Raw genomic sequence first — 19,485 nt, 5'->3', positions numbered from 1 at the left:
AAGCTCTAGATTTTAGCCATAACTTAAATCATTTATAATTTAAATCATACATACAATCGTACAATAGATATGATTAAAACTCCATTTAGAGAAATGCAAAAAAATATTTTGTATAGGTATAGATTACAGTGTCACTTTAATTGTTTCTGAGGCTGGTAACTGCTAAATTAATAATGTATTCATAGTTAACTTTCCGGTCCCCAGAATGACTACGAATATTATCGGAGTTCTTTTAAATAAGAATAAATCGTATTATTATCTATACATCTTCTGTTTTAAAGAGACTATCTGTTTGTACGTTTTGTAGTGTGTTTTAATCTGTTGTTCCTTTACGAAGGTACATTGTTTTACCTCAACAATTACCATAGGTATCCATAATTATATAAATGTCTCTTTAAAAATATGTACCGTTCAGTTGCTTTGAAACCGTACTTAACGTGGTTTCTTCAAACTAGTTTTTAACCTTCAGAAATTAAAAAAAAAGTTGTTCCTTATTATTTAAATAATTGTCTGATATTTAAAAACATTTTCAAACAGAACACAGTGTTACGGAATTAATGTAATTTTCCACTATTATTAACGATACATATTATTCCGTAATATGATAATAACAATCAGGAAACGTTACTTTCCTGTATCGATTAGGAATCTTAAAGTATTATCCGAGAACATCGATTGTGTATTTATACTAATACGTAAACTGGGCATGTGAAATGCCATTAACAAGTACCATTCTGTATTTTTGGATTTAAAAGAAGAAAATCAGAAGTTACGTTATGGGTTGATTTACAGTAAACTGAGATACGGAAACAGAGAGCTCAATTCAGTGTGGTACAGAGTGAGGACGCAGTAATTGACTAGAATATACAGCCAGGCTCAGCCACTCTTCCGCAAGAACGCTCTTCTCAAATGCATTACATTAGTATTAGAGCAAAATGTCCAAGTCCGTCTGTTCGTATTAATGTGGTATTTGCAGAGGAATATAATAAAGCTGTTCATTTCAATTTCTTTGAGAATAATATTTTTAAACAATGTCATGCGTCATTCCCTAGCCTTAACATTAAATAAATATTAGATTAATTGGATTTTCATAAAATAAGTGATTACTTTTTTGTAGTACAACGTTTTTTCTTTCGGATTTAAGATTTTTCTTACACGTTAGAGGAATAAAAATATCTGGATGAGGTTAAGGAACTTAATAACAAAATGTGTGTAAAGAGTTTGTGCATCACAATTTTAGGTTCGCAATGTGTCGTATTTGTATCTTTTGCTTTCACACGTAAACTACTAAGCTTTTATTAAAATTGTACAAAAATCTTATATAGACATTTTTAGGGTCTCTGGTATGAATTTAGGCCTATTATTATTTGGAAAACCCCTCTGAGCTAAGCTCTACTGATATCTAAAATAGCGGAAAATCCCATCTTGGTCTCTAAATTTGCGCAATATGAATTAAAAGGGCTGTTAAATATAATCAACTGTTCTGTGTAAACATTTTTATGACATCACAATCATGTATTTAATTAACTTAACCACTATTTTCAATTTATTTAACATTTATAGTAAGAAAGATTAGAGTTAGCTTGATAGTAACAACACTTATTTCAACTTTTTCTGCGACCGATGTTGAGTACAGAATAAGAAATATCCATATAAGAAAATTTCAAATTTAAGTAAAAATATACTTAATATATACTACTTGCATTTTTACAAAATATTAAATATTATATAAAAAATACAAAGTGTCTAACTTCTACTATAAGTTTAAAGAATGAAGTTACAAAATCTTTGTCCAGCTTTTGATAGAGGTAAGCTCCTCAGACCTGTATATGTATTCATATTTTCTTAATCGGAAAACAAAGCAAAACGTGTATGAAGCAAACAATACTTAGTCCAGAGTAAATTACAATGTCCAATAATATACACTTTTTGTCATATTTTCGTTATCTTTGCAACAAGGTAAACTCAACATTGGATTGTATGCGAAGCCGCGGGTAACTGCTATATATAAACATTCGACAAAGGCTAGAATGTCATAAAAAATCAAAAAAATTTATTTTGTATTAACCATACAATTTATGATTCGCCATACTACTTGACTAGCTCAGCTAAAGTATTATTTTGCTAGGTATCAAATTAATAACGATACTGGGCCACAAATTAAAATTTACTGCATATCGTTGGTTAAGTGAGGGGACACTTAGGCACCTAAGATGTATTGTCTTGAAACACGATAAATACGGTGCTGTTACTATAAGTAAAGGCCGCAGTGTGATTTGGCGCAGTGTGACCGGTGCCAAGCTGTTCTGTTGCCAAGCAATGTTTTACTGCTGGCAACAGGAAAATATAATATATCTCTCGTTGATGTTACCACACATATGAGTAGCCGATAGTAACGGTAATGCCACTTGTGTCGACTCTAAGAGTGCTTTCCTTTCGATTAATGTTATTAAGCTACAAAAGGAGGGGGGTTGATTTAGTTACTAAATAGCTTATTAAAACTATGCAAAAAGTTCTTATCTATCCAAATATGTGTAAATAAGTAATGCTCGTAATGGAGTTTTATTTATTGAAGTTTTATTAATCCTATATAGTTTAAGAAAAGTATCCGTTAAAAATATTTTCTTAACGAAATTATATTTTCAATAAATCAAAACATGTTTCTCTCTGAAATTATTATTCATGTACCTACTGTAAAAAGTTATTATCCTTAACTGTTTTTATTCGTGACTCACTAAAAGGTTTCCTACATTTCCTACCGTAACACCTTTAATTTTAATCATAATTTTAAGCAATGATATTAAAATTTAAAATATTTTTAAAACTCAAAATTCATTTCACCACATTACATATGGTAGAGATCAGTGAAATTATGTTTTAAGAGGATCAAATGTATTAATTTCCAAAGTTTTGAATGTCTATGTGTCTTTTAAACTACAAAATAAAGCAACATAATATAATGGCCAGTAAATATTTGGAGTTTTCCTCTTTCTATAACAAAACATTTCTACTGAAGAAACATAACATTTCCATTATGTTGATATTTTGGCATTTATATTATGTAAATGTAAATTCATTTTTGATACAGTAATAAAATTTTCAGTTTTAATTACACATGTATCAGAACTAAATACCGACCAACATTCATATATTTAAAACTCAAATCATATTTTTCACTAAAACTATTTAAAACACTTCCTGTTATTGATAATGATTGCTTACTCAATACATATGAAAGTAAACTATTTAAATACTCTGTGTTATTATCTGATTTTAATTTTTAATTAAATTTGTTCAATTTATTTCTCATTCCATAAACCAATTTTTGGACGTTTCACTGATAAGTTGTACATTTATTTGGACTAAGCAAGTTCAATATATGAATGCCAAATATCCGTACTTTTTAGCGGAATATGGTTTTTCAGGTTAAGGAACATAGTTGGGATTTGCTTCAATTTGTTTCTTAAACTATTTTAATACTGCAAGTAAATAAATGCTCCAATGAAAATATTTGTTATGTATTACATAAAATATGTTTAATGAATCTGTAATATCATTTTTCTGTATAATGTTTATAAATATTTTTGAACTTTAACTACAGGTTTTCAAACAAGGCAAGTGTATATTCTCTTCCCCAATAGTTTTTTTTTTTACTAAATTATATTACTTATAACTGAAAAATATAAAAGTCTCTATAAATCATTGCTGTATATTAAAATAATCAATAAAAGTATTACGTTTTGTCAGGGAAGAATTTAATTGGTAAAATGTTTCTTTCCTGTGTGCATGTTTTATAAAGAATTCACCGTAAATATGTCATTTGTTCTTATTTTAATATTTCACAGTAAACAGAACTACATTTTTAATATAAACACATTCGTATATGAATTCAAAATATTGGACTACACCATAAAAATGTATGTATTTTATTCTCACAAGACTTCGGACCATATCGTATTTTATTACCTTTGCATTGCTTTTAAATCCCTATTTATATAAGATTTTATTTTTGTCTGTATCAAAGAGCTGTATCACCAACAAATTATGTGACTTGCTATTAATATTTGTGTTAAAAAGATCATTAATGTGTGTTAAGAACAATACTGTTCCTAGTACACAACCCAATGATTCTCCATACTATTCTATTATTAGTTCTTACACAATGGTGTTTCTCCGTATAGACAGCTTTGAAATCAATTACGAAAAAATTCCTCTTGTCCTGTACTCACATTAGTTGTGTAATAGATTATTATATTAAGGTAAGAGTAGATATGAATGTGGGGTTCCTGGCTCACTTTTGGGACAGTCAGAAAATCAATGTAAAATACTGTCCATTGAACAATAAAAAAATCTAAGAAATCTAACAGGAAACCACGAATGTAAAATACTGTCCATTGAACCATAAACAAATCTAAGAAATCTAACAGGAAACCACGAATGGAAAATAACCGAATCTTTAGCTGTTTTACTGTTCATTGTAGGCTTCTAATTTCTTAAGCTATTTTAATGAAAAAATCCAGAAATCACAATGAAAAATCTATAAACGGAAATAATGAAATTTGCTAACAATCACTCGAGAAGTCGGGGAGAATGTGAGTAAAACCGCATTCTTTTCACGAGGTTCTTCATTTACTTTCTCCAAATGTACTATAAAATCATCAAAGATTTCAGGTTTAAAATCGTAGTTAAATTCAATGTCTAAATAGTGAAAGATTATAGGTAAAATCTTCTCATAATAAACGTGTGTATTTAAACCTACAAACCTAATGTATTCTTTGAAAAGGAAAATAATTTTGTCAACGGTTCCAAGAGATAAGTAAAAATTTTTGTTCTGTTTTCTAAATTCTGAGACAAATTTTGTTTGCTTCTTATCTCCATATTGTAATTTTCTAAGCAGATTATTCAAATGTGTTAGCTTATTTCGAAATTTCTTAGGTTTAGGTCTTTCATACAAAATTAAATTACAATCTCTACAAACTAATCTTTTATCAATAATTTCTCCTCTATTATAACACTTGTAACAGTTGGCATTATACTCTTCCATTTTTACAAAAAGAATAAATGGAAGCTATGGAACTAAGTCTGCCGAGATATAAATTTTTCAGCGCAAATGTTTATGTTTATATTTCAACTACCGAGATAAAAAGAAATGATTTTATTTTATTATTCAACTATTTAGGATATTTTGTCTATGATTACAAAGATTATTACGGAAGAAATCGAGATTTTTCATCAGCGAAAGAGTATATTTTTAAAGTTTTAGAAGGAATGAAAGAGAACAATATGAACATCATTAACTACTGAATTTCTCTAATATCGTTCTTAATCACATCATAGGCTAAAAATTTCTCAGAAACCACAACCACATAACAAATCGCGTTTGTAACAGCATTTTGAAAATCCATATTGATAATTATATCGTTCTTTGAACCAGAAATATTTGTCAAACTCTTTGTTGTATCAATGACATAAATAGGTCTATTCGCTAAAAATTCTTTAGGATTGTAATACATTTCCATATTTTTTTAGTAAACTTTCTTAAAATCTTGATACATCTGATACATGATTCTGAAAAGACCACCGGAAATGTTTAAATTTTGTAATTCATCTGGATAATAAGAACCATTCAATTTTACTCTGATATTTTTCACATTCAAACTATCGAACTTTGAAGGATTTTTTTCTTGATTATTCTGTCTATCTGTTTGAAAACCAATGATAATGAACTTGGGATTGAAGATATTTCTATAAATATTTGTGATATCGAACGAATAAGTTGTTCCGGAAATACCTTTTTGCTCAATACATTGCCAATCTAGAAAATTAAACGTGATGTTTTGAGATTTTATAATTTCATCAATCAACTGAATTTTACTCGTGGTTTTGTAATCAATCATCGGAACTCTAATGAAAAACTCGTTAATTGTAATTTTGCCATCAACAGGCATAACATTTCCAGTTGCAGTCTTCAGAATCACATCATCGTCTTCTGCTCTTATAAAACTTAGATAAAATCCTCCTTTATAGATCGGAATAGTAACATTTTCAAAAAATCCTAAGCCGAAATGTGCTAAATCACCGACCGCTTCAAATTGTCCAAATTTAAAAGTTGATTCAAAACTGTTTGAAAATACATCACTTTTTGAATACGAAATAGTTCCTTTAATAGTGCTTAATTGGCCACAGTTTTCGACTTCTTCTATCAATTTATTGTGTTTTCTTACTTCAATCTTAGAAAATAAAAACGGTATAAAATTATCGATTAATCTAACATTATCAGTTCCAAGATATGCTTGACCATCTTGTTTTGTTAAAGTTCCAGAAATATAAAACTGGAAGTTAGACGAGCAAAAGTTATCTCCAAAATCAATATTAAACTCAGTTCTTTTATTCGGTTCATTCAAATGTTGTTTACTAATTGGATAGAAATTTTTAAACTCCGCCCTTTCAATATCACTAGCATATTTTCTGTAGTCCGCCATTTAATAAGAGAAAATTTAGAAATTTTAAACATCATGTATCATTTTTTTTCATCTCTCTAATGTACGTTTTTATAAGAAAAGATATAAATTTTAGTAAAATAATTAAAAAGATTAGAGTCATTTTTAATGATCTACTTCGTCATATTCAGGATTCTGTTCCTTAAATTTTGCGATCTCGGTCACATATTTCAATAAAATCTGCACAGGATAGTAACCGCTATCTATAATATTGTTCCAATCAACTGTATCTTTATTTTCATCCAAAAATTTTATACTCAAGTGTTGATAGAGACAAAGAACAGACATATGATCTTTTAATTGATAATGTATATTTTCTTGAATGAACTCTGATGATAAAGTTTGATATTTAGCAATGTTATACCAATTCAATTTGTTTACGTATAATCTCATCATATCTTCGGATAATTCATATTTTTGAGAAATGTCATCCCAATGTTCTTTTTTCAAATCTCTTTCGTGTTGCATGATAAAAAGATCGAAAGCACTGTAATGTCCCGCCATCTCTATTTATTAGGGAAAAAATTTCAAAATCAAGTTTTTATAAATTGGCTCTTTTTTGCGTTACATTCAGCACATTTTCCAGAAATTCTCTTAACTCCGTTAATGTTTGCATAGTATTTTATATCGTTTGTGGCAGTTTTCTCTTTGCACCTCACACAGTATATGAGCGCCATTTATATAAGGAAATTTTATCATGCATAAAACCCTACGCGAATACCTATTTCAGTAAGATCTTCCTCCATATTATTAAGTTTTTCTTGTAATTTTTGAAATTTGACAGCATAAGAATCATTGTATTGAACAAATTTATGACCAATATTCTCAAAAGTTTTCGTAGCATCTAAACTAAACTTATCAAAAGACTCTTTAAATTTAGTAAGTTTTTCATTAATTTCACCAACATCGTCTACTGATCTTCTATTTCTGGCTTCTAACTTGTCATAGACTTCTGTTGTAAAATCTTTAACATGCTGTTTATGATTCTCATAATTTTGTTTTAGTTCATTAAACATTTTAATAGGATCTTCTAATTGAATCATTACAACAACATCAAATGGATTAATTCCTTTACTAACACCGCTAATTCTTTTTCCTTTAAAATCTAAGGCATTTTTAACATTCGGATCATGTAAATCAACAATATCGATGTTTTCTGATAATTTTAGAGGTTTTAAAATTTGTTCTTTAACAACAACATCATGTTTGTCAATACCAGGTCGAACACCGACAATTCTTTTCTTATTAGCCAAACTAACATAATTCTTTTCAACTTTGATCGCTTCAGTAATTTTATCAGCTTTTTCGATATGAGACATTAAATTGGTAAATAATTTTTTTACACCATCATCAACTTCTTTTTCCAATGTTTTTATTTTATCAGCAACTTCATTTGAACTCATGAAATTTGCAAGTTTGTTATCATATTCTGCTTTAAAATCTTCAATCTCGACAGCAAACATATCTGAATCTGGAAGGTTTTGTAATAAGTTTTCTAACTTGTTATCAAACTCATTCTCAAACTATCAAAATTCAAACTATTATCTACATTTTGAATAATTTGTGTTCCAAATACGTCAAAAATATTTTGTGAATCCATATTTATTAAGCAATAATTTGTTAACAACTTCTTTAAAATCTTTACCAGTACTCAGTTCATTCAAAACAAAAACACATAAATGACCACAAATTGGGGGATCTTTATAGTCTTGAATCTGAGAGTCATTGTAGTAGACGCTTGATTTTTTCAAATATTTGATCAATTCTATAGGTGGTTTGTCCTCAATTCTTCCATACGAATCAAAATAACATGCATTCTTATCATTTTTATAATAACAAACCCAATGCGTTCCACTCCCCAAAATCGAGTCTAAATTCACAATTCCACATTCGAATTTCTTAACTTTTTCAGGTAATGTATCTCTCATGAAAATTCCTCTAAAATGTTTAATGTTTTTTTGCAGAGTTCTTCCAATTCACCGAATGTTAATGGTTTGATTTCAAATTTTTTTTAATGTTTGTTTTCACGTAATTCAAAGTTTTTTCATCTAATCCAGATCCTGTAACATCTTCCAACTCTTTATCTAACCAATTTAAAATGTTTCGAACAATAGGAATCACATCTTTTTTAACGATTGGAGCAGCTTTACGAACATAAGGAACAACATTTTTAACAACTGGAATATTTTCTCCAAAATCTAATAAATCTTTCAAAAGTCCACCATTTTTAAGTTCTTTCAACTGATTATAAGAAAATTCTATTCTGGTTCCTTTATTGTTTTTCTTATGTTTTTCGAGTTTATTGTATTGTCTATTTGTTAAAAATATCTTATCTTCGCCATTTTTTAGTTGATCTATTTTAAATTGAATACTAACGGGTATTTTTTTCTTAAAAGCGGATTTTATTTTTTCTTTCTGATTTTTGCTGAAATTTACGTTCACCTCCATTTATATAGTTAAAATTTCAAGTTCTCTTCAATTCCCATTCCTAGTTTTCTCTTCAAAAACATTGCTCCAACTGTTGGAAGTGCAACAAATCTTTCACCTAAACTAGCATCTTTTGATAAAAATCTATCCATTGCCTTATCTTGCAAAACTTTATCTGCTATATGTCTGGAATTTGTGTCTCTATGTTTTGCATAAAAAATATCGTGTTCCATAGCAGCTTGATCTAATTTATTTATACCAGGATCTCCTCTTTGTAGTCTTTTTTCGAGTTTTGTGCCAGGCCCCAGATACTGATAAGTTGGTACGTGTAATTCAAAAGGTAAATTGTTGATAAAATCATTCAAAAGTCCGCTACCTTCAATCATAGATGAACTTATTGCTGGCAAAACTCGCTTTAAATATTTAATTCCATCAGGTTTTTCAATCAATTCATCAAGTTTGTTCGAAATAAAATCTTTAATCGCTTTCTTTTCGTTCAAAAAATTGTTGTTTCCAGCCTTCTCTTGAGCATAAATATAATTAATAATTCCATCGAGTTTTGTCAAATCGTCGATATATCTGTACTCAATCTTATTATCATTGTATTTTCTTACACCTGATCCTTCGATTCGTTTTTTCCCAAATTGGTTTAATCAAATTGAGATATTTTTTACCTTTACTTGACTTTGGTTTCTTAGTTGATGGATCATTATTTTTGTAAATTGAATCAGATTTCCATAAAATTTCAGTATACTTTTTCAAGTCTTCTTCAGAATATAAACCGTCTTTTGGAACATCAGTGCCTGTTAATAATCTCCATAAACCTTGAGTTCCTTCATATGTTTTTTCATTAATAATGATACCATTATGCTCAAAATTAATGGGCAAATTTCCAATCATAAAACTTTTCTTTTTTTTATCCCAATACAAACCAAATTTATCATCTTTTACTCTAGGAAGGAATTTTTTACCAATTTCACCAATTATTATATCCGTTGTTCCAGGACTTATTGGTTCAACTATGGTAGAGTCTTCAATGATTCGAGGTCTAAATGGTGTTGAAGATGGTAATTTTGGCAATTCAAACTCTTCCACTTCAGATTCTGGAATTGAAATATCGGCAAATTGTCGTACAACTGGAACCAAATTCATCAAATTTTGATTATCACTTAAAACATTTTCAATTTTGCCCTCAACGTTTTTTATTGCAGAAGTTACAGGTTGATTGATTTTTTGAATAAATTCTTGTTCTTCTTCATCCATTCGAATCTGTTCTTTAAATTCTTTGATTAATTTCTTTTCGATTTGATCAAGTTTTTTCGCTTCTTCAGAAGTTACGTTCGCCATTTATTTAGGAAAATTTTGAAACGTGGAACGTAAAAACGTGAACGTGGAACGTAAAACGTGAACACGAAACGTGAACACGGAACGTAAAACGTGAACGTGGAACGTGAAACACGAACGTGAAACACGAACGTGAAACGTAAACACGAACGTAAAACATGAACGTGAAACGTAAACACGAACGTGAAACATGAACGTGAAACATGAACGTGAAACATGAACGTGAACGTGGAACGTGAACAGATTTACCGTTTTTCTGTTATTTTCATAATGTAAATAAAAATTAAAGATAATATAAAAATAATTGTAACAAATATTTTATCAAGTAGATTTGTCAGACCACTGAGCAGCATTTATATTAGAAAATTTATTCAAATATTTACCATTTTTAGGCTTCAAAGTTAAATTAATAGTTAAAAATCCATAGTCTTCTTTCCAAATTTTATCACATAATTCATTAAAGTGGTTAAAACTCATATCAGATCCCACATAATTGTTGTAAATCTTTCTCGAATAGTGATCGTCTTGCTTAAAAACACACAACATATTCAAATTATTTCTAATAACTTGTTTATCAACCTTTGAAAAGCATTGGGAAAGATAGATACAAGAGATATTTTTGTGACGAGACATTACGAAATATTCCTTGATAACGTCTTGATTTTCCAAAATACAATCATCAAAAACGATTAAAGAATTCGGTTTACATTCGCTTAATGGAACTATGTCCTCGGAAGCATTATAAAAATGTGATATTTTTTTGTTTAAGTTTTTCTCAATATTTTCAAATCTTTGTTGTAATTTTTTGTATACGTCTTGTTCTAAAGATTTACTAAAAACATACAAATTGGAATAAGGAATCAACCTATTGTAGATAAAATTCAATAATAAAGTTGTTTTTCCACATCCACTTGAACCAACAATTAACAATCTGATTGGTTGATCTTTCTTATTTTCTTCAAACGTTTGAAGTTTTATCTGATCTTTTTGCTTTAAAAATTTCTCCATTTAAATAGTTTTCATCTTAAGCAACGCTTGCGAAAATGAAGCTGTTCAAGTTGACTTCAGAAAGCTCTAAATTAGTTTTAAACTTGGAACATCCTATACACTTAGAGGAAGAATCAAATTATTTTATCGGTTTAAGCGGTTTTTATTCTGACAATTTTGTAATAAATATTAGTGAAAGTTCTCCTTATTGTATAGGATTTAGTGAGAAGAACGTAACAAAATACTATGGTTTAAACAAAGGATATTATACTTTCGATCAAATTAAAAATTCCCTTAAAAATTATCTGAAAACATTCAAACAATCAGATAAATCTTTAAACTTTGACGAAAACAAGTTTGAAATGCAAAAAAATTATCTCTCTAATAAAATTCAAATAAAATCACCAGTAAGAATAATGTTTTCAGCAATTATTGTAGATTTATTAGGGTTTGTTCAAGAAACTATTGAGCCAAATCAGGTATATTTAGGAAATAAAACGCCAAAATTTAGACCGTTCGATGTAATTGAAGTGCACTGCAATCTCGTTGAACCTAGTTTTGAAAATCATACCGAACATCTTCACAAAGAATCGGAAATTTTGTACACTTTTTTTCCAAATGTTGCTTATGGATCAAAAATCAGTGAAAAACCGAATGAAATCGATTATATTCCAATTAGAAAAAATATTAAAAGAATTCAAAAAATCGTTCTGACTATTCAAGACTCTGAGGGAAATTTATTAAATAATGAGAGTAAAACAACAATATATTTAAGATTGTCGAAAGAATGATGAATCAAGGGGGAAACGAATCGTTCTTACCTTCAAACTTTTAAAACGAGTTGATAATGATGATAAATACCAATACTTTTATCTAAAAGATAAGGTAGCCCTCGAGGGCCACCTCACAAATATTCACAAAAAATACGAATAAAGACAATGTTAAAGAAAAATACAAAAAAAAAGCTTTGAAAACATAGATTCTGACAAGGGCGTCGATTCGACGCTCTTACAAAAATTTTAGAATATGAAAACACGAGACAAGCAATAATATTAAACGTTGATGATGATAAATCAATGTTTAAAGACATAAATCAAGGGGGTCTATTGAATAGACTACCTTTAAACTTTCAAAATAACACTGTTTTCGTTAATGAATCTGGACTTTATACTCAAAATAAAAAATTGCTTGTTAAATTTTTTCTATCTAAATGGAGTCAGTTGTAGACCTACTCAATAATCAACTTATATTCAATAACAAACATATCTTTACGATTGTTGACGAAAACAATGTGATCTGGTTTAAGGCTAAAGACGTAGCAAAAATTCTAGAATATGAAAATACTATGCAAACGATCAGAATAAACGTTGACGAAGATGATAAAAACTTCTATTTTAATCTAAATATAAGGGGGGCTATAAATAGCTTACCTTCAAACTTCCAAAATAACACTGTTTTCGTTAATGAATCTGGACTTTATTCTTTAATTTTGAGATCGCATAAACCAGAAGCGAAATTGTTTAAAAATTGGGTTACGAAAGAAGTATTACCTTCCATTAGAAAATATGGTGAGTACAAACTCAAAAACGAAAATAAGCAGTTAAAAGATGAAATAAAACAGTTACAAATTAAAGATGAAATGAAATCATTGAAAATAGAGAATCAAGAATTGCGAATGGAGTTAATGAAACCAGATCTTGTTTGTAAAGATTTTGATAAGAAAAAACACCATGTTTTTGTGTTAATTAAGAAGAATCACATGTGGGAATATCCTTATTACGTTATCAGAGCTCAGAAACGAGAAATACCAAACCGATTAAAACATCTAAAAATAAATTATCCTGAATTAGAGATTTTGTTCATTGATGACGAACCAAATTCTATCAATCTGTATAACCAAATGAAAGAATCTTTGAATATCTTATACAACGGAAATCATTTTACCACAAATATGACTGAATCTCGACTGATTTATAGAATATCTAAATTACACGATGAAAATGTTACTCAATTTTACTAAAAACTCTTGAATTATGATATTTTGTTTGTAAATGTTTTTGATAATTATTTAACCATTTTATAGTTCTTCCACATTCACATTGAGTATCTTCATAATATAATCTATGGTGATTCTTCTTTACACAATCTTTACAATATGAGTCTTTCTTATCTCTACTATAGTGATGACTATTAAACTCTGAAATTTTTTTAGTTTCTTTACATTTAAGACATTCTTTCTCTTCCAAAGTTAATTTTTCTATTTTATCATACAGCTCTTTATGATACTTCCTATAACAATCTTTACAATTATAAATAATTCCATCTTTTCTACTTTTATCTTTATAAAAAGCTTCAAAACCTTTTATTTCTTTGCACATTGAACATTTCTTTTGAGCCTCCATTTATATAGAAAAAATCTTTGACTTTCTCAATTCATATTCATAAAACTTTCCGGTTATTTCTTCATTATTTAAATCTTTTATACTATAAGTTACAGGATCTGTGTTATTAATTTGATAAATCACAAAGATTTCTCTTGACCAATTGTTCTTATATTTGTTCGAAAATGTTTGTTTTTTACTAACAATTCTTACATGATCATTGACTTTAAATTTAGTTTTCGTGTGAATTTCTGGTGGAACATACTTGAAAACGGTCTCTAATAACTCCTTTTCTGCATCCTTATCTACGTCTTTGGGCTTCATTTTGATTGTGCTGTGAACTGTATCGTTATAATTGTTTACGATTTTTTGAAGAATATCGATCCATTTAAAGTTTTTATTAATCTCAAAAATTACTTTCATTCTCTCATTTTGAGTTCTGTTATATCTCTCTACAATACTTGATTTCTCTTCGTTTTCAGTATGATAAATCTTAATGTTGTATTTTCTCAAAACTTCGTTAAATTCTTTATTTTTAAACTCTAAACCCTTATCTGTATGAAGTAGATTTGGCGGTTTGTGATTGATCTTTATCGCGTCTTTTACTATATCTTCGAAGGCTTTTGAAACATCTTTACCGTTTTTTCTTTTGATAGCTCTTGACCAAGCATATTTTGAGAAAGTATCAATAACATTTAACATATACTTGAATCCATCATTTTGATCCGAATAGTTAGACATTATAACTAAATCTGCTGCCCATAAATCGTCAATTCCTAATGTTATAATTTTTCTCTTTTTAAACTTCTTTCGTACTGGTGCATGAATTTCTCTAGCTTCAATCTCGATTTCTTCCTTATTCTTAGATTCTTTCTTTACTTGTTTTTCATTTGGATTCTTTATAAATTTACTCTTATTTGTCTTACATTTTGAACATTTTGCTGCAATTCTATACAACCCGTTTTGAGTTTGAACGATTTTAGAATCTATATTTTTCGTTTTTTTCTTGCATTTGTGGCAGTGAATCAAATCATCTTCCATTTACATGTCAAAGTTTCCAAGTTTATTTAACTCATCTAATATATCAGATTTTGCTTCATTTTTATAGCCATAAGGTACTGTATCGATCTTATTTTCTAGAACGATTCTCTTATCATCTTTAGCGTTCAGTGCTAACTTGTTTATAGTGACGGTGTACAATTCATGTTTATAGCTTTTTATTACAGTCATCTCCCTAAATTCTTCTTTATCTTCGAACAAACATCTCTTTAAGTTTTCGATATTTATTGTTTTATTTACAACGCTTCTCTTAATTCCTTTACACCTAACTGGATTTTTGTCTAGATATTTGTACGAGTACATCTTTGATCTTAAACCACAAAATTCTTCTAATATCTCGCCGTTCAATTCGTCTTTGAATTTCCCTATTACCTTCTTATTTTTAGTAGTGAAACATTCATGATCTTTTGGATAGTCGCTCGTATCGAAATCATCTATATTTTCTTTAATAATTTTAAAGGGATCTCGTTTCAATTCTAAGAAATAACTGTCTGTATCCATGTAACACAGATTCAAATCTGGATCAAACTTCTTTAATTTGTTGTAATAAAACTCGTACATTAGCAATTTTGAGAGGTCGAGAACTGAAAATCCTATGTAAATCGGTTTGTTAAATTTAACCTTTTGTTTGTACATGTGACTCGCTATACAGTTGTCGTCAAAGATATTGAAACATTTGAAATTCGTTTTCTTAGCTTGTTTCATTGAAAATTCTTCGTTTCCTAGTTTAATATCACATCTATTTCTTACATTTTCCATCGATTTTCCAAAAACCGAGTTGTTCATAAGCTTATAAAAGTCCTTCTCAAAGTCACTTATAGCCTTGGTTCTCATACTAGTATTAAAATCGATATATTCTTTCATGAAAGGTTTCTGATCAAACGCAATAACCCTATTCACATGTTTTAAAATCATACCTTGTTCTAGATAGAATTTCAAATTTCTAGAATGAACAACATATTCTGTTTTGTTTAAAAGAGTTGTGCAAAGTTTGTTTTTAAAATGTTCTGGAGCAAGAGGTAAATCTTTGTGATGTTCATGCAAATTTGTTGGATATTCAAGATCAACTTCTAAAATATATCCATAATCTTCGTCGCCAGTGAGTTCCAAAATTGTTTCTTTCCATTCTGCTGTTGTATACGTTTTAGGATCCATCCACTTGATTTCGTTATATGGTAAATTTTGCATAAGTCCATACCCATAAAGGTTGTTTGCATCGACGTACAACAAATAGTTTTCGGGCTTTGTCTTATCAAAATCTTTTAAATATTTGTTATTTGCTTTCACATATCGTTTAATACATTGAGAAATGCCTCCGCGAATACCTTTTTCGATCATCAAATACATATTATAATCACTAATTAATTGTAATTCTATATTCGTTAATTTTAACATAGCATCCCATGCAAGACTGGGAGCTGTTAGATAGTGTGCTGGATCAAGTTTATAGCAATTCAAACAAATATTCCTAAAATTTTCAAAGATATCAGCGAGCAATAGAACATCTTGAATGTTATAGAGATCGGAGTAATTTCCTAGATTTTTTACTTTTAATTTGTTCCATACATTTAAGTAGTGTTGAAAATCTTTCTCAGATATGCTCTCATCTGTCAAAAGTGAATAGAAATCTTGAATTCTCAATTCTTCTGTGTAATCAAGTTTTTCAATACTATCGATAAATTCGTAAGGAAATATGCCTTTTCCAGATAGAATTTTAAAGATTTCTTCTTCGTCATTTGGTTGTCTATCTAGAATTGCGTTCAGACCATCTTGTATAAAATGATTTGTATGTTTGAAATCATCTTTTTTGAGGTTTTTAGCTAACTTTTCTATAGACGATGCCATAAATCTGAACGTGTCTACGAAAGAAAACTTGATGAATTTTCTAGGTTTATCATCTTCAAACTCATATCCATATCCTGAATTTACTGAATAATTTATATATTTCTCATCGGTGTTTGCAATCAAATCAACATTACCATACTGTTTTGCCAACTCTTTTACGTACAAATGAGTATCATAACTTGACATATTGTGACAGAAAACTGGAATATTCTGAGGAAATTTGAGATTCAAGTTACAAGATAAATGAGCTGAACCTCTAAATTTACCTGTTAAATGACAATGATCTCGTACTTTTTTTCTTGTTTGATTATCAAAACCCTCACATTCACAAATATGACAAAGACTAGAATTTTGGTACGCTAATTCTTCTTCTTCGGTCAATTTCATAGGTATTTTATTCTTAGAATTATACTTTTTAGCTATGTATTTCGATAATTTATTGAGTTCTTCAAACAATTTTGCAGGAACATTTGGCAAATCTTCTTCATTTTTGGCTCGATAACATATCGGCTTGTACATACGATTGGTCACATTAGATACTAAGTATAGAGTAAAACCATAAGGAATGTGCTTCTGAATCTTGGTTGTGATCGATTTTTGCGGATTGTTTTTGCATGTGGGAATCTTCTCTAATATGCTTTCAAAATCCATATAAATAACGTACGGATGGCTAAACTTCTTTTGATAATTAGTAAATTTAGTTGTTTGACCTGGAAATGGCATAATTGGCTTACAAACTTCGTGATTTTTACAAATTTCTAAATGGTCTGCTAAATCTCTAGATTTGTAGAAATGGCTTAAACATCTCCTACATAGAAATTTCCTTTCTTTATGCTTGGATAACTGTGAACTCACTAATCTATTTAGATCGGTTATTAAAACATAATGAGATTTATCTTCTTGTTTTACATACAATAAATCAACTTCTAACTCGGCGTCATACATTTCTGAAATTTGCAACGGAACAATGTTAAATTTCTCATCATAACTGTAGATATTTATTGACATTTTCGGATACTTGTACTTAGAATTGTAACTTCGTTTTTCAAATGATTGTATATCTTTTAAGGACATTGGATACTCGAAACCTGAAAATATCTCGTCATTTACAAATTGTTCGTATTGTTTTGCTCTATCAGCATTCTTTTCAGGTTTTTCAATAGCACATCGGATAGAATAAATAAAGCAATAATCATCTTTATTTTTTATATTTATACAAGCTTTTTTATCTTTGATTTTCTTTGGTAAATCGATATATGATCCTGCGTTCATAAATTCGTGTTTGTTAAGGCTCAAAACTAGTTGTTTGCAGCGTTTTAATGTCCATCCAGAACCTTTATTTGGATGATTCGTTTGTTCTCGATGTGTTAATTTATTAAATTGCTTAGTAATAAAGTCGTTTATATCGAAGATCTCGTCTGCTTTTATAGTAAAGTACATTGGGCAAGTTTGTGTTTCACCGTTCACTAAAGTTCGTTCGTATTCGCATTCTAAAGAGAGATAGCCCTTCATATTTTTAACGGTTTCTTGAAATTTTTCGATTAAACTTTTAATTTCTGGGCGCAAAATAGAAAGATATTTGTAAATTGACATGAAATTGTCGTTCAAATTTGTTAAAATGTATTGCTTAAATAGACCATGTATTGAGGATAAAACTTCTACATCAATGATATTTTCAGGTTTCTCATTAAGAGTTTTGTCAATTTCTTCGATAATTTCAGACTTAGTTTTATCGTTTGTTTCAATGGACAATTTCTCAGCGATTTATTGAATTTTTTCATCTTTAAATAGATTGAGATCTTTTTTACTTTCCTTAAAATTTTTCTTTAGTTCACGCAATTTTTCTATATTATACATGTTTTGGTGATCGGCAATTTGATTCTCTTTAGCCCAAGTCCTCAAATAATTCAATTCTTTATTATAAATTTCTTTGTTTTTTAGATGATTTTTCGAATTGTAATGTCGAGTAAAGTGATGTTCGAAAATGTCTTTTTTGCAGTACGGGCAGGATATCTTTTTCCTCTCCATTTAAATAGGGAAAATTTGAATGTGCCAAGTTTTACTATTTAGTAAAATATCTTTTTATTAAGCTGAAAAATAGCAATAATTCAGTAGATTTCTAAGGATTTTTATCAAAATTTGATAAAAATCAGCACAATTTATGGTTGAACAGCCTTTGATTCTTCTATTTAAAGAAGAAAAATTTGTTTAACTAACACTTTGAAAAGTACAGATTTTTACTAAAATTTGATACAAATCAGCACAATTTATGGTTAAACAGCCTTTGATTCTTCTATTTAAAGAAGAAAAATTTGTTTAACTAACACTTTGAAAAGTGGAGAATTTTACACAAATCAGCACAAATTGTAGTAAAACAGCTGTAGATTCTTCTATTTATATAGAAAAAATTTTATTTAGAGATTTTTTAAATTTCAATTTTGTAGTGATTTTTCGAGAAATTTCGTTCAAATTATCAACTTTTAAGCTAAAAATCCGCAATAATTAGAGATATTTCAGTAGATTTTCAGGATTTTTTAAAAAACTCTAGTATGTATGCACCTTAAGAGCTGTGGTTTTGACCCTAAAAACACGTTTTTAGGGTCAAAACCCCGGTTTTTTGTGTATTTTGGAAGTATAGTGTTGATTTTTCACCTTAAAAGTGTAGAAGTATTAATTTTTTTCTATGTAAATGGCACTGTTACAAGAGTTGAATAAGGTTGGTGATTTAACATTCAAAGAATACAAGAAATTAATAGAATTAGAAGAAAATAAGAAATACAAAATTGTGAATTTGGAGAAAATGAAAGATAAATTCGGGTTTACAATAATTGCCGAGTTGGAAGATTGTAAAGTACACTTGCCAAACAGATTTTTGACTGTTTTGGATGAAAAAAAGATTAAAGAATTGAACAAAAATGAAAAATTACACTTGGTTGTTACTG

The sequence above is a fragment of the Homalodisca vitripennis genome, chromosome 1 (assembly GCF_021130785.1).
Source record: "Homalodisca vitripennis isolate AUS2020 chromosome 1, UT_GWSS_2.1, whole genome shotgun sequence".
Lineage (NCBI taxonomy): Eukaryota > Metazoa > Arthropoda > Insecta > Hemiptera > Cicadellidae > Homalodisca > Homalodisca vitripennis.
This window is presented reverse-complemented; position numbering follows the sequence as displayed.